Source organism: Benincasa hispida, chromosome 1 (assembly GCF_027475165.1).
Source record: "Benincasa hispida cultivar pf3 chromosome 1, pf3_genome.v1.1, whole genome shotgun sequence".
Lineage (NCBI taxonomy): Eukaryota > Viridiplantae > Streptophyta > Magnoliopsida > Cucurbitales > Cucurbitaceae > Benincasa > Benincasa hispida.
In genome coordinates, this window is record NC_143478.1 from 22332776 (window position 1) to 22347570 (window position 14795).

At 34.1% G+C, this 14795-nt stretch overlaps 1 long non-coding RNA gene across 1 annotated transcript; it reads right to left on the reverse strand.

Moving 5' to 3' along the window:
* Positions 1 to 2054: 2054 nt before the first annotated feature.
* LOC120069159 (uncharacterized) lies at positions 2055 to 4507 on the reverse strand. The gene is made up of 2 exons (XR_005479457.2): positions 4440 to 4507; positions 2055 to 2868 (listed from the first exon to the last, which is right to left on the reverse strand). It is a non-coding gene; the product is annotated as an uncharacterized LOC120069159 (long non-coding RNA).
* Between the last annotated feature and the right edge of the window lie 10288 nt (positions 4508 to 14795).

Below are 14795 nucleotides of genomic sequence, written 5' to 3' on the forward strand. Positions count from 1 at the left end.
CTTTTTTCCACGAACGACATGGATTTATAGACTCAATTTATAATAAAAATTCCTAAAAAAATGGGCCCTTACATAATCAAAAAATATCCAAACGAAATTTACTGTACTCATCTCATAAAAACAGTACACAAAAGCACCCACCATGTTCTCTATTATTTTTTTTTTGTTTCTAAAAATCGAAAATCAAAATTACAAAAATTGGCTCTGATACCATTGAAGGAATCGAATTCCTGTGGAAGCATGTGAACGCTTTGTATTTAGATATTCATTTTTACGAAAATAAAAACAATAAAATAAAACATGCATTTGTAGGATAAACATTCAAACAAAACATAAGCATGTTGGAAAAGATGAGGAATGAAAGAGATCAAAACTCACCTTTGATGATTCCTCTAGCTTTCTTCTTCCACCATCATCAACAATCACAAACTTCTCCAAGAACAAGGACACCACCAACAAAGTTACCTTACTATTCTCTAGGATTCCAAAAGAACTTGGAAGAGTGGTCTCTAAGAACTTTTTAGGAGGAAAAGAAAAGAGAATTTCTAGAGAGAAGTTAGACGAAGGTGAAGGTTGGAAACTAGGATGTGTAATAAAAATTTCTTGCCCTAAATAGGCTATAAGGATATATTTATATGAAGAAAGGTTAACATTTCTCCAAGAATTCCCCTTTATACCCTTAATGCTAATTAATTAAATAACACTTATTTAATTAATTAAATAACACTTATTTAATTAATTGACACATTAATTAAATAACCATTATTAAATCCTATTTAATATATATATATATATATATATATATTTATATTGACCTCCAATCTCCATAATTTCTTAATCAATTAATTAACCATTAATTAATCAATTAAGTAACTATATTAAATTACATTTAATATGGAGTTAATTAACATATAAATATCACATATTTACATGTATACATCATTTCATGAATCCAATTCATATAAATTTAATATTTGAATCTTATACAAATATATCTCTCTTACATAATTTGAATTATAAATCATATCTATAATAAACCATTATGTATTAATCTCATTAATATAAAATTCTCTCATTTGATTTGAACAATTTAAATCATTTCTCAATACTATCATTTAATGAGCTGACAAGGGGGTCTTATGGACCTAAAGATTAGAAGCTCCAATGATATTGGATTAATTGATTAAACTCCTTTAATCCAATTAATCAATATTCATTATATACTGATCATTCCAATAAAGACTGATAACTGCACTCTTCGTACTATAGATATATTTTTGTGTCAATGGATACGACTAATCAATAGAGTAGTGACCCTTCACAAATGCTCATAACTAGCTAGGTCAAAATACCGTTTTACCTCTACAGTTATATCTAACTTCTTACATACCACTGATTCCTCTAATGAACAAACAGTTTATAGTCCAACTATAAACTATTACCTCTTGGGCCAGTAAGAGGTTGATGTCTCATTGTTCAAGACCCGGAACCAGCTATTAAGGGAGCAATTTATCTACTTTCCCAAGGAATGGGAAGAAGTGAATTACATCTTGTGTAGCTGTATTTCCAGCTCCCTAATCAGATAAATCCTCAAAATGGTAGACTTATTGAGTTGGCTATCATGGCCACTCTCACCCATACAAATTAAAGGACTACCGTCATAAACAGGAGTTTATCAGTCACTCAGGATTAAGGTCAAGTCTCCTATGGTCATCCTAATTAAATGTAAATGTCTTGTAGTAACAGTATTATATAGAGAGTCTATTCGTTTCGTGGTCTGGTCTTATACAAACTCTTTGTATTGAATATCCCCATTCACATGTCTCCACATGAACGATCAGGATCAGATCGTTTGTAGCACTTTACAACAATTGTAACATCTACAAAGTTAGTCGTATTCGTAATGTCACCAAGATAAGGTATCCAAACTTATCCATATACTACAGACCATTTAGGTTATCACTTAAACATGATCCACCTGTATGTCTCCACATACATGTTTAAGTTTCATCACATAACCTTGGATCTTAGTTTATTGGATTAAATTAATGCAGTTTAAACATCAATAAAATACCTCTTATTTTATTAGATATGTAATTTGTCTTTACAAACCACAAGATACACGAGATTTAAGACATAAACTCCAAAATTTAATCCCATATTTTTGGACTATCACACAATTACTTTAAAGTTTCAAATAAACGCCTACCCAAAGTATGACTTGAACCAACACCACTTCAAAATTCAATTGAGAACTCCATCTTAAACATAGACCACATGTAAGGATCTTAAACCCAAAATTACAGCAGCCATAATGAATATCTACGAATTTTGGGCCGCCAATACTCACCGAAAACTTATTGAAACACCCTTGAAATTGTTGGACAGCAGCTCTAAACGCTCTAAATTGCCAACCTAACCTCCAAAATATTATGGGCACCGATGAATTAAACCAACATTAAATGAGTATTCAAGATAAACCTCACATACTTACGGAATCTTATCGAAACTAATCCTGAACCTGCTGGACAACAACTTCGATGCCCTCCAAACTTCGAACCCAACCAAAACCTTACCCAAAAACCAACTCTGATGAAGACAATCGACGACGACGCGATTGCAGGCGGCGGCCAAATGTGCGCGCGGTGGCTGGTAGCATCGATGGTGGTAGCGAGCAGCTGGCGGAACAGCACGGTGCGGTGTGATTTAGAGAGAGAGAGAGAGAGAGAGAGAGAGCGGTGGTGCACCGTACTAACGATTAGTGGGCAGCGGATGGGTTTACTGAAGGGTGGCGGCGACAGCTAGGGCGAATGGCTGAAGTTGGCAGACGGTGATCGGATGCAATGGACGACGTCTATGAGAGATTGGCTACGAAAGAGTTGAAACACAGATGAGAGATAGAGAGCCGATTGCATGCGCGAAGGAAAAAAGAATGGTTTAATTCTTTTGCATGCTTCTCGAGGTTGATATATATTTATTTCCTTTTTTTAACCGCACGCACGAACACAAAACCTATGGGTCTAAAACCTAGGGGTTTAAAAGGTATTATACCCTAAAATTTATTTTGCACTCATGCTAATAAAGAATTAATATGTATTTTTTTGAAAAAAAAGTAAAAATAATTTGCCACAGATAGGTGCAACTTATAATCCGAGTTTACACTAATGCTCGTCCTAATCTTTGACATTAACATTCTAATTTATTAATTTAAAAATAATTATGAAGTAAGTTTTTTAGATTAATTTATTTTAATAGTGATGCAAAATTAGTGAAAACTGATTAATTATAATTCTTTTTAACTCTTTTATATTAAGTAATAAATATTAACAAGGTTAAACGTTTTAATCTTGAAACTTATGGATAGGACTAAATTTATTAGCTTATAAAAGCTTAGATGTTTAATTGATAAAATTATATGTGTTTATTCAATGTGAATATATTGAAGAATATAGATTTATTTATTTACGAAAAATGAGAATTTCTACTGATATAATTAATAGTTCAAAGTTTCAATTAATACACCTCAAAATTTAAATATATTTCTTACTTTTATTCTTTAATTTTAATTCATATTTTTTTCCTCTTTTTAAGACTCCAAATTATTGTATATAGTTCTATTTTCACCCAAAAAAAAAAAAAAGAATTATTATAAAGTTCTCATAAAAAATTTAAAATTACTAAACATTTTTAAATAAATAAAAAAAACAGAAAAGATAACACTTATATAATTATTGAAGAAATTGAATTCTTCAACGAAAGTGTATGAACTAAAAATTTACGAAAGCGATTATAGTTTAGGAAAGAAATGACTCTCATATGATGAGCGAGCTCTCCCACATCTACCACAAAATCACTTAAAATATAAAAATTTGAAACAAGAAAGGAAGCTCAAAACATCTAATTCCTACCAACTTTGTGCTTTGTTCTTTTGAAAAGACAAGTCAATGTCAAGATAACTTAGACATAAAACAGAATATATCCCAAATTTTGGCCATGGCTCAAGTGGCATGTAATTTAACAAGTATTAGTGTGTTTTAGTGTTTTTTTTTCTATCTTTTTTCTTATTATCTAAAAAGTTTCATTTTAATTTTTCATAGTGTTATTTCATTAGTGATTAATAAAATTGGTTTGATAAATGCTACTAGATATAATACTTTTAGTGAATTGAACAGAAAATCAAAGGAAGTTAGTCCAAGAAAATATTATTCATATCAAATTATCAATACACATACTATATAGTTCAAACATAGTAAATCATCCAAATCATTAAACTATATATCTATATAATTGATTTTTTTAACAAAAAAATAGAGGCAAATAATCTAACCATAGTTTTTCTAACACAACTTACCCAAAAAATAAAAAAATAAAAAAAAAATAAAAACCCTTATTGGTAACTCCACTTCACAACCTAGCAATAGTTCTAGAGTAATACTTACTTGCCCATAAGTCTATACCCTTATTTTTCATTGGATGCAATAGATGCTGCACATGTGCCCAAGTTTCTCCCTAGTTTTATATCAATCAATGCATGAATATAGTGGTTAAAAAGATTTCCTACAAAAAGTAATTTCAACAACTCTCTAAAATTCCCCCCTTATCCCTATAAGCATCTCTAACTACTTTATTCTCAACCAAAAAGGACTACTTATCCAAACTATACTGCATATGCAGATATTTTTCAATTATTTGTAAGCAAAACCATATTATAAAATAACTCAATAAAAGGACACTTCTCTTTTTTCTTTTTCTTTTTTTTTTTTTAAAAAAAAAAAACCTTCTGAAGATCTATAATAGTTACAACCTTTTCAATGTATCTAGATCAAACCAACAATATCCCACTCACAAATTCCAATAACAAATGTATTTTTAATAATTTAACCATATTAAGGTAACTTTTTCATGTATAAAAAGCTATTGAAACATATGTGGCAGAATTCTAATGGGGGCACCGAAAGTGCAAATATTCCACAAATAATTTGAAAGAATAATAATCTCTCAAAACGATTCTAAGTAGAACAAATTCCAATTTCCTAGCTTTTGCTACCAAAACAATTTGTCCTCTCTGTTTTGGAGATGAGTAATTTCCGAGTCATATTCCCAAAATTTTCCATATAAATTGAGAGCTACCTTCTTCAACTTCTACCCCCAAACCAAAACACTAACCTTAAGAACCACACAAGTTGTAAACACTGTGTCATGGCAACTCGTAAGGATCTAGCTCGTAATGATCTCACTAGGATCGGATTGGAGGGCTTTGCTCTTATAGAAGAACACTACGACCGACCGAGGAGGAGGCCGAGGCCAGTTGCTCCAAGTCAGCCCCAACCAGTGGCAATAGTTCAACCTCCACAAAGGATGGCCGAGCCGTCACCGGCTATTCGTTGTGATCAGTTGGCCAAAGCTTACGGTGGTGTTGTGATTAAAGAATGGGGTGGAAAGCGAGCCAACAAGGCTCTTTGACCTTGTTGAGTCTAAGACAGAAGAGAGATGAATTAACCATGAGGTTAAAAGTGATCAAGTGGGTAACTCTTTTGTTTGGCCAAAGTGTATATTATATAGTGTTTTTTTTCCTTTTGGCATGTGCTAGTTTCTATGTTTACGTGAAGCTAGCTAGTAAAGAGTCTTGTAAAACTTATAATGGCTCTGCTTGTAATGCAAAGTTATCAACTAAGAAACTTATAGTGGCTCTGCTCAGTTTCTTAATAGCCTCATTTTTCTATATTTAAAACCACCAATATATTTTTTAGAGAAAAAAAAAAAAGTACTTTTTTAGTCCTAAATTTTTGGTATAGGTTTTATTTGATCATTAGATTTCAAAATGTTATATTTTTAGGTTTTAGATTTTGAGTTTGATTCAATTTAGTCCATAAATTTCAAAATATTACACTTTCGATCCTTCAATTTTGAGTCTTGTTTCAATTTGGTTCATAAATTTCAAGATTTATACTTTGAGTTTTTTTTTTTTTTTTTTACTAAATATTCATTTTCAATTTCAGTGTTAATATCTATTAATTAATTTCAAATTATTATAAAGTGAAATTGTAAATTTAAGTTTAGTTGTGATGAAAAAAAATAGTGTCACTTAATTAATTATAATTTCTTTAATTCTTTTAAATTACTTAATAGACATTAACACTAAAAATTGAAATTGAGTATTTAATAAAATAAAATAAAAGTTAAAAGGTATAAATCTTGAAACCAATGACCAAATTCAAATAAAATTCAAGTTTCAAGAATAAAATTATAACATTGTGAAATTTAAAGACTAAATTGAAATCAAACTCAAAACTTAAGGAATAAAAGTGTAATATCTCGAAATCTTTAGACCAAATGGAAACTAAAAATCCACAACCTATAGATAGAAAGATATTTTCCCCTATATTTTGTTTTCTTTTCGAGTTCATAAGTGTTTTCTTGATTGAGAATATATATTTAACTAGGTTGGTTGATAGTTTCTAATATAACATGTTGATTTTGCAACATGACCATAGATTAAAAAAAAAAAGTGTTAGAAAATGAATTATTATGGAGACCAATTATATAAATTATCCAATGTGTACGTCTTTGTAGAATTTGAATTGTGTCTACTAGAATTCGAATATTTCAAAGTTAATTTTACTTGGTAGCCAATTACTTTTAAGATTCTTAGTTAGTTAGGAATGATATCTTACCTTCCATATTAAATGGATCCTTATAGGAGTGTTATAACTTACAAGACACTCATTTAAATGCTTAAATTTAAGAATCTCATTAAAAAAGGAATACTTTTTTTTTTTTTTTTTTTACATTTCTGACTAGTTAGTAGGAAAAGAAAGCAAAACTAGAGGGGCAAAAAAGACATTTTTCTCTTTTTTTTTTAATATTATATAAAAAATAGTTTTCAACTTCTTAATTGGTGAAGGTAGATTTCTACTTACTTGTCAATAATATGGATTTTTTAAATAATGTTATTTTAATAAATATTAACAAAAATAGGGTTAGGCTAAAACTATGGTAAAAAATAGAGTTGTGTAATCGTGGACCCGGTACACGATTACCCCTAAATCGTGTACCTGGTACATGACTTCTTACAGAGCACGTGAATCTGCTACACCTGACAATGACCTGGCATGCGTAGACTTCCACATGTCATGCAGCGTTGACCAGGTCCACGATTACCCTGCACATAGATCTACCATTTTATTTTCTTTTGGGCTGATTTAAGTGTATGATCCATATGGATCAACTATTTTATTTTCATTTGGCCTAATTTAAGTGTATACTTCATAGATCTCATATTTGGCTGATTACTTTTTTTTTTTTTTTTTGTAGTTGAATATCATAATTTGGACGGTTAGAACTTGGACTCTTAATTTTTTTAGATTTTCTTGGTTGATTTCTTGGTTGTATCATAAATTGAATTTTTTTAAAGTGACAATTGGAAAACATTTGGACTGATTTAGAAAAATATTTGGATTAATTCTTTTAGTTTTTTTGGGTTAACTTAGGAAAATATTTGGATTGTTTGGACTGGTCATGAAAAAATATTTAGACTGTTTGGAATATTAATTTATTTGGATTGCTTAAAAGAAGAAATAAACTTTTTGTCGTATTAATATATTTTTTGTCAACTATAACAGTAGTAAAAATTTGAGTAAATATGTCGATGCGTCCTGAAGATTTAGTCATTCTTGAACCTAGAAATGATGGAGACAGTGATATTGATGTAGAACTTGATGAATTATTTGGAAAGGATAGAAGTGGAGAACATGATCTTGAGTTGGTATCGTCAGAAATGTTCACACAAATAGATTGGGAAATTACTAATTCAACCACAGAACGAGGGTCAACATTAGAGAAAAGGAGTAGATGTGTAGATAATTCTAGTTTAATACAAAAATGAATGTTATTTGACAGTAAAGAAGATTTACAGCTGGCTGTAAAAATATACTACGCGAAAAAACACTATGAGATCGTCGTTGTATAATCAAATCAAGATATTTGATATGTGAGATGCAAACATTGGAAGGATGGTTGTGATTGGAGGTTACGGCCATATTGGCATAAAACTTATGGGATGTTTGAAATCACCAAACTTGAAGGGGAGCACTCATGATCATTCACAGCTTGATTCAAATTTTATGAGTATCGAAATCCAAAATATGGTTAGAGATGATCCTGGGGTATCTGTGGTCGTACTCCAAGAAGAAATTAAAAAATAATATGGGTATAATGTGTAAACCCCATACTCCATTTTTCCTACATAAGTGAGTAACGAGCGTGTTAAGTAAAATTATGAAAGGAGGTAAAGAAAGTAGGCAGATGGAGGAAGAAAATTCTAAGTGTTAGAAATACTTAGTCAAGGGTGAGTTTTAGATAATATAACAAGTGAAAATTGGCTAAGTATGGAAGCAAAGTGTAAGTTGGAGAAGTGTGGACGCATAGGGTTGCGTGTGTAGCAACCAAGGCTTGTAGAGGTTAAGTGTTGAAGGGTAAACTATTCATTGGTACTATGAACACATGGGTTGAAAGGCATGATGCGTTGATAAGGCTTGCGATAGCCTCAAGTGTGTGCGAGCAAAGGCACTGGACGATCATGTAACATATGAGCGGCACTATACGATTGGGTATTATAACATGTTTTGGATATATGATATTAAGTGCTCATAATGATGTGATACTACTTCTATTTATGAGTTAATTAGAGATGTTCATGTAGTCCACCGCAAGTTTCTCGATGTGATCCGAGGTTGAACACGGGGAAATGGTTCCGGTTATTGCGGTATGCTCATGGTATATGCGTCCAGGTTTTCAATATTTTAAAAGAAGTTTGTACATGTAAGTAAATAGCAGTAAAATAAAGGAAAGCAGTAAAGATACGATAAAGTATAAAAATACAATAAACCTAAGTTAGATGTTACAAGATACGGACTTCATGCACAAGATGCTGGGATTAAGGCTAGTTGTGAATGTTGTGTAAAGACGTGGAATGCGGCGACAAGTCTTATGAACAAAATAGAAAGAGAAAGACAAATAATACAAACAACGCAAGTTCTTAATTGGATCGAAGGTACAAACACTGTTCCGCTCTTCTCTTGCCGTACACTTTTCAGTGATCGGCCGTGTTCCCCACATGTCTGTGGTGAAACAGAGTCTAACGTCATGAACGCAAGGTTGCTTCCATGTCTGGAAGTACTACTCGCTTTAGCTAACACACTCTTTTGACCTTCTCGCGATAAATCTGAATGACATCTTCACTTCTGCTCTCACAGGTGAAGATGTCGTCTAGCATGCTTTAGCTAAACGTATTTGATAACTTTAATACAGATTAAGTTCTTGGTGATTCATATTGCTCATCAGGAGATTAAGAAAAAATCATGAAGAAAGTGACTAATGAGTGAACGGAAATATATAGAAAATGGTAAATGAAATCTATCGAAACTTTGATACATGATTTGTGAATGAAGAGATAAAGAAAATATGGAATACAATTCGATGGAAATCTGCTTGCTGGATAGGATGGTTTCGATGTCAGGAAAAACTTCCCTCTCAGGCTTGCTCCACCGGTAGTAGGGATCTTTACACAGGGCTTCGATCGAGTATATGACAGGTCGGATCTGAGATTCGCCTCTCGGCCTTATCTCGTTCTCTTCCCGGATTTCTTCTCTTCAGCACTCAGCTCAGCCTTTTCTCTCTAAAATTTTACAGCACTTAGCCCCGTATCTAATAACATATTTTTCTCTGAAATCAATGGGGTATTTATAGGAGCAAATCTTTGACTCTGGCTTTGTGGTCCCCCACTTGATTGTTATGGTACTTCTGAAGATGGAGGGATATTATTCCTTCTGTTATGCAATCAGACCATCAATTCTGCACAACCGTTAGTTGTACACGTGTCAATTCTCTGCTCTTGCATTGCTCAATTGCATCTTTCGATCATAGGTTCGCATCCGGTGTTTATTTTTATTACCGCATGCGGTTGAAGCATAGCACTGGACTGACTGTTGCATTGCGCCGTCACTGCGGTAATAGTCTCTTCATGGTTGATTGACGGGCGCAATGTGACAGAGATACGTTGATTAGCCTCTCATGAGCCTTGAGTGCAAGTGGTGACTTGATCTCCTACAAAACAGAGTAAAGTTCGACTTGTCTTCCATCTTTTTGGCGTTAGTGGGTGCAATTGCAAACATTTATAATTATTGTCATACTAGGCTAATTTTCGTACAATTGGCGCATAATTACTAACTTTTAGCCGCAATCTCTAGATAAGGTGGCATAAATAACTTGTATTTCTATAAGTTATCACACCCCCAAATTTAGATATATGCTTGTCCTCAAGCATATCTTCTACCAAGGCAATCATACTCCAATCCTATCGTATATTTCTATGATGATTGGTTGCTCCGAATGTTACACTTAGGCACATTACCTGACATCGCACTTTCCTTCTATCTTTGCTAATTCTTAGTAAGCCCTACTTTATTCTTCTATGTAACAAAATTCTGCTCAAAGACACTTTTCTAGTTTTCAAAATAGAATGTTTATCTCTTCTTTATCAAAACAACTTGATGTATCTAAATGCGGTGAACAAAACTTTGCGTCATTTATTCACTTAGAGACAGTTGGTCATGGTTACACTCTTCGTTTTTGTTTGTCCCCACAGATGTCAGCGAACATCCAACTACGGTTGTGTGCCAGTTTCAACTTTAACTCATGATAACAAGAGGAGTTGTCTCTGGCATCTTTTATTTTTCTCTTTTTGGTTTATACTATGTTGTTCTTGGAAACCCACCTTCATTTTGGTTTGCTTCTATGGGTGTCATACAAACATCCAACTACGAGCAGACTCCTTTCACAACTAAACTCTTATCAGGTTGAGAACAGTTTTGAAATTTTCCCTTGCGCTGACATTGGAGTTTTGCATAAATTATATATTTTTATTTTTATTTTTTATTTATTTTTATTTTTTTAAAATGGAAATGGACGCATTTTTTAAATACTGCATGCTTTTGATTTCATCTGCTCAAACCTTCCCCACCCCCAAATTTAAAGATGAGAAAGTTCTCATTGCATTGTTTGGGTAGACTAGACAAACACTTTATGCCAAGGACGGGAAATGTTAAACTAAGAGTTAACTAAGTGTTAGTCAGAAGTTACTAAGTATGGGAAATGTTTCTAAGTGTAACACAAAATACATCATAGCAACGCAATGAAGATCGTAAAAATACAAAAGTAAAAATATAGCAAAGATTAACAAAGGAAGATAAGGAAAGAGGCACAGGCAAAAAGTAGAGTGAATTATGTACTCTGATTGTATTGACTATTAACAAAGTATGCGAATATATTAAAAATGATCACATTACAAAAAATAATAATAATAATAATAATCATTGCCTGTACAGAAGTCAAAGAATTTTGATTAACTTACAAAATAATAAAAGAAGAGTGCATGATTTAAAATTCACACTATGCTTCCAATAAACACATATACATTTTTGCCAAGGACGAGCAACACGCATACATCCCGCAGTACACCCCTTACCTAAACACATTTCTGGAGGGTACCTCAACATGGTGCATTTAACTAAGGCCGGGCAAAGGACGTATACGTGTGTAACACACCCCTCACCGCAATGCATTTGGGTGTACTAGATGCATATCTTTTCTTATTTCCACTTACTACACCCATCCTCTCGTTTTAGTTTATTTTCCTCTCTTCATAATTTATCAAAAATGTAGGTCGCAAAGACCTTGCAGTAATTTATCTCAACCTTCAAAAAATTATACGCCCGTCGCTACTATATTTAAAGTATGGGAACCTATGCAAAATTAAATTGCCAAAACATTAAAGACGAATCCTACTACACAATAATTACGGAATTAAGAAAACTGTAAAAGGAAGCGGTAAAGAAAGCAAGTATAGATAGGAAGGTCGATTGAAAGAAGTTCTTAGAGTTACTGCAATCGCTTTCCCTGTAAGCGGTCTATTCTTGCTTGCCCAAGTCAATGGCATCCATGCGGCGATCGAAGTCGCCTCCATAGTAGGGCTTGATCCGCTGACCATTGACTTTGAATGCGCTGCTCCTGTCGAAAGTTGTTAATTCCACTGCTCTGTGAGGAAAGATTATCTTGATTCGAAATGGCACCGACCAGCGAGACTTCAACTTTCCTGGGAACAATCGCAAACGTGCATTAAATAACAACACTTGTTGGCCTTCGGTGAATGTTCGGTCATTGATGCGGTCGTCATGCTATATCTTCATTTTCTCCTTATATATCTTGGCATTTTTATAGGCATCCCTTTGCCATTTGATAAGTTGATTCAATTGCAGCTTTCGAACTTTCCCCGCACTGGCTAAATCAAACTTCAGCTTCTTGCAGGCCCACATCGCCTTGTGTTCCAACTCAAGCGCCAGATGACAAGCTTTCCCGAAGACCAGGCTGTACAGAGACATGCCGATTGGTGTTTTGTAGGCAGTCCTGTAAGCCCATAGTGCTTCATCAAGCTTGGGTGACCAATCCCTCCTGGCAGTATTAACTACCTTCTCCAAGATAGTTTTGATCTCTCTATTAGAAATCTCTGCCTGCTCATTAGTCTGTGGGTGATAAGCAGTTGCAACTCGATGGCTGACGTTGAATTTAGTCAATAGGTTAGCAATTATGCGGTTGATAAAGTGAGAGCTCTCATCGCTGATTAAAGCCCGTGTCGTCCCATATCGAGCGAAAATGTTTTTCTTCAGAAACATCACCACAGTGACTGCATCATTCTTGGCACATGTGATGGCCTCAACCCATTTTGATACATAATCAACCGCAACCAGAATATATTGATGACCTTTGAATGGTGGAAATGGGCCCATGAAGTCAATTCCCCAAACATCAAATAATTCAACTTCAAAGATTGACGTCAATGGCATTTAATTTCTTTTAGACATATTCCCTGTCCTTTGACATCTGTCACATTGCACAACATGGGCATGGGCATCTTTGAACAAAGTTAGCCACAAGTAGCCACACTGTAAGACTTTTCCTACAGTCCTCTGCCCCCCAAAATGTCCTCCATATGGAGACTCATGACAGAGCTCTAAAATGTGCTTGGCTTCATGCTCAGGAACGCATCGACGTATTATCTGATCAAGTCCTTATCGATATAGGAATGGATCATCCCAGAAATAAAATTTTGCGTCATGTCTTAGCTTCTTCTTCTTCTGGTATGTATAATCATCCGGTAGTTGGTCGCAAACTATGAAGTTTACTATGTCCGCATATCAGGGAACATTAACGTCTACTACCATTAGTAGCTCATCGGGGAATCTTTCTTCAATATCTTTTTCTGTCCCTTGAACCTCGCAATTTTCCAATCTTGACAAATAATCTGCGACTTGGTTCTCAAATCCCTTCCGGTCTTTGATTTCTAGATCAAACTCTTGCAGGAGCAACACCCACCGTATCAACCTCGGTTTTGCATCCTTCTTTGTCATTAAATATTTAATCGCAGAATGATCCGTGTACACCACCACTTTTGTTCTGATTAAGTATTGTCGGAACTTTTCTAGTGCAAATACTACTGCGAGCATTTCCTTTTCTATGGTTGTATAGTTCTCCTGAGTGTCGTTCAGTGTTTTGCTCGCATAATAAATAGGATGCAACATCTTTTCCCTACGCTGACTCAAAACTACGCCCACAGCATATCCACTAGCATCACACATTAATGCAAATGGTTGCGTCCAATTGGGCGTAATCAAAATTGGTGCGAAGATTAGTGCTTCTTTCAAGGTGTTAAATGCCTTGGTGTAGTCATCATCAAAATTATACTCACGGTCAGCTTCTAACAGCGCACTTAAGGGTCTTGCAATCTAGGAAAAGTTGCGAATAAATCTTCTATAAAATCCTGCTTGGCCCAGAAAGCTCCTAAGTGTCTTTACATTCACAGGTGGAGGTAATTGGAAGTTGCGTCAATTTTTTCCTGATCGACTTTCAATCCTGCCTTAGAGATTTTGTGACTTAGAACTATTTCTTCTTCCACCATAAAGTAGCATTTCTCCCAGAAATCCTCCAAATTGTCCCACATTCTGGATCATTTGCAGCATGATAGGTTTTATTTCAAAGCTTGCATTCCCCTCAACTACTGGCCTTGAAATCCCTGGTGAAAAATTGTAAAAATCTGGCGCTGCATACTCCCTCATAGGGATGTTCTAGTCAGCGACAAGAAAAACAGGATCTTGCATTGGCAAATCTCCTCTCAGGTTTCTAGCAGGTGCCATATTCTCTTCAGCCATACTTCTTCACCAATTAATTCAACCCTGATGAACTCTACGCAAAGAATATACTTGATCTCTGGGTCCACTTAGAGTTACCAGATCACCCTAGCACTCTAAAATCGTCAGACTGCTCTCCGCGTTAAATAGTCAGTACAAATAGATCTATCCTGCACATAAAATGAAAATATTCAACATTAACCGTTAACCAGAGTCCCTGACAACGGCGCCATAAACTTGTAATGCGTTTTGGGTATATGATATTAAGTGCTCATAATGATGTGATACTACTTCTATTTATGCGTTAATTAGGGATGTTCATGTAGTATGCTATGCATTTTCACAAGTTTCCTTACGATGGAACCAAGTGTAATTCCACTGCAAGTTTCTTAATGTGATCCGAGGTCGAACACGGGGAAATGGTTTCGGTTATCACGGTATGCTCATGGTATATGCGACCAAGTTTTCAATCTTTTAAAAGGAGTTTGTACAAGTAAGTAAATAGCAGTAAAATAAAGGAAAGCGGTAAAGATACGATAAAGCATAAAAATACAA